This window comes from Osmerus mordax, chromosome 11 (assembly GCF_038355195.1).
Source record: "Osmerus mordax isolate fOsmMor3 chromosome 11, fOsmMor3.pri, whole genome shotgun sequence".
NCBI lineage: Eukaryota > Metazoa > Chordata > Actinopteri > Osmeriformes > Osmeridae > Osmerus > Osmerus mordax.
The window spans coordinates 755,001-758,082 of record NC_090060.1 but is presented as its reverse complement, the minus strand read 5'-3'; positions in this window follow the sequence as shown (position 1 = coordinate 758,082).

The window sequence follows — 3,082 nt, the reverse complement described above, 5'->3', positions numbered from 1 at the left end:
ACTCTGGACTCTGAATCCAGCAATCCGAGTTCAAATCTCGGTGGAACCTACAAGAGCTTTTGATCTGAGAACCCAAACCCGCCCTTGACAGCGGCTGCTTGGTTTCAACCTTCTTCTCAGGACACAGGGTTTGGGACCAATCATCGTCCTGTGAAGAACTGCTGGCAGATCCGGGCGTGGTTGAAGTCAGCCCCTGCTGGACAGATGGTTCCACGTGTCCCGCTTTTTTGTGCAAGTGTAACGCTGAAGAATACGCGTTGTTCAGTTATTGCTAAAGGGACATGTAAAACCATGCCCCCTAATAGTGTTACCATGGTGTTGGTGTGGGGACAGTGGGATGGGGGCTGCATTCGCCCATTCTTGTGTGGAGCGGTGCGGGGTGAACCCCCTTCTTGGGAGGTTCGGGATGAATCCCCTTTCATCAAGTTTCAAACACAAATATTCGTATTTTTCATTTAATGTTGTTAAGAAGAGCCAAGTTAGCTACTTTAAATGATGTTATTCATCTAGTCTAGGTAACTTCAGTCATTTGAGGAGTGATGCGATGGTTCTGATAGCCGCACGTGTTAGCGACGAGAAACCTAAAACCATACGATCACGACTCATTTTCTGTTCTATTGTAAATGTGTTTTTGCTCATTCTTGTTTGGAGCCATGCCGGATGTCCCGAATAGCCACCCGGTCATCTTACTGCAACACACGAATGTCTGACAGAAATAAAGTGTCCTTCAAATCAAGTTCTGTGAGATGCCAGTGAACCACACTAAGCAAAAAGAGCATTTCTCCCCGTCAGGGAATGGAACCCTGGTCTCCCGCGTGACAGGCGGGGATACTGACCACTATACTAACGAGGACACGGTAGTCTGACTTGGAGCGCCGTGCTAGCTCAAGAGGTTACACGCGGCAAAGAGGCCAAATCAACTGAAAGCAAGGCCAACGACGGTCCACGCAAGAGCAGTGCATTGGCCGGGAATCGAACCCGGGCCTCCCGCGTGGCAGGCGAGAATTCTACCACTGAACCACCAATGCTTCCGTGACGAGTGGGACGTGACGTCACGTGCCAGAATGCCGTCACGCTAAGACGGGAGGCGAGAGGGTTGGAAAGGGTTACAAAAGGGTTACAAAAGCCAGAGAGATGCACAGTCTCTTTCGTGAGTCTTTCCGTCTGCCTCACGGTGGGGTTCCATGGTGTAACGAACGGTCAGCACTCTGGACTCTGAATCCAGCAATCCGAGTTCAAATCTCGGTGGAACCTACAAGAGCTTTTGATCTGAGAACCCAAACCCGCCCTTGACAGCGGCTGCTTGGTTTCAACCTTCTTCTCAGGACACAGGGTTTGGGACCAATCATCGTCCTGTGAAGAACTGCTGGCAGATCCGGGCGTGGTTGAAGTCAGCCCCTGCTGGACAGATGGTTCCACGTGTCCCGCTTTTTTGTGCAAGTGTAACGCTGAAGAATACGCGTTGTTCAGTTATTGCTAAAGGGACATGTAAAACCATGCCCCCTAATAGTGTTACCATGGTGTTGGTGTGGGGACAGTGGGATGGGGGCTGCATTCGCCCATTCTTGTGTGGAGCGGTGCGGGGTGAACCCCCTTCTTGGGAGGTTCGGGATGAATCCCCTTTCATCAAGTTTCAAACACAAATATTCGTATTTTTCATTTAATGTTGTTAAGAAGAGCCAAGTTAGCTACTTTAAATGATGTTATTCATCTAGTCTAGGTAACTTCAGTCATTTGAGGAGTGATGCGATGGTTCTGATAGCCGCACGTGTTAGCGACGAGAAACCTAAAACCATACGATCACGACTCATTTTCTGTTCTATTGTAAATGTGTTTTTGCTCATTCTTGTTTGGAGCCATGCCGGATGTCCCGAATAGCCACCCGGTCATCTTACTGCAACACACGAATGTCTGACAGAAATAAAGTGTCCTTCAAATCAAGTTCTGTGAGATGCCAGTGAACCACACTAAGCAAAAAGAGCATTTCTCCCCGTCAGGGAATGGAACCCTGGTCTCCCGCGTGACAGGCGGGGATACTGACCACTATACTAACGAGGACACGGTAGTCTCACTTGGAGCGCCGTGCTAGCTCAAGAGGTTACACGCGGCAAAGAGGCCAAATCAACTGAAAGCAAGGCCAACGACGGTCCACGCAAGAGCAGTGCATTGGCCGGGAATCGAACCCGGGCCTCCCGCGTGGCAGGCGAGAATTCTACCACTGAACCACCAATGCTTCCGTGACGAGTGGGACGTGACGTCACGTGCCAGAATGCCGTCACGCTAAGACGGGAGGCGAGAGGGTTGGAAAGGGTTACAAAAGGGTTACAAAAGCCAGAGAGATGCACAGTCTCTTTCGTGAGTCTTTCCGTCTGCCTCACGGTGGGGTTCCATGGTGTAACGAACGGTCAGCACTCTGGACTCTGAATCCAGCAATCCGAGTTCAAATCTCGGTGGAACCTACAAGAGCTTTTGATCTGAGAACCCAAACCCGCCCTTGACAGCGGCTGCTTGGTTTCAACCTTCTTCTCAGGACACAGGGTTTGGGACCAATCATCGTCCTGTGAAGAACTGCTGGCAGATCCGGGCGTGGTTGAAGTCAGCCCCTGCTGGACAGATGGTTCCACGTGTCCCGCTTTTTTGTGCAAGTGTAACGCTGAAGAATACGCGTTGTTCAGTTATTGCTAAAGGGACATGTAAAACCATGCCCCCTAATAGTGTTACCATGGTGTTGGTGTGGGGACAGTGGGATGGGGGCTGCATTCGCCCATTCTTGTGTGGAGCGGTGCGGGGTGAACCCCCTTCTTGGGAGGTTCGGGATGAATCCCCTTTCATCAAGTTTCAAACACAAATATTCGTATTTTTCATTTAATGTTGTTAAGAAGAGCCAAGTTAGCTACTTTAAATGATGTTATTCATCTAGTCTAGGTAACTTCAGTCATTTGAGGAGTGATGCGATGGTTCTGATAGCCGCACGTGTTAGCGACGAGAAACCTAAAACCATACGATCACGACTCATTTTCTGTTCTATTGTAAATGTGTTTTTGCTCATTCTTGTTTGGAGCCATGCCGGATGTCCCGAATA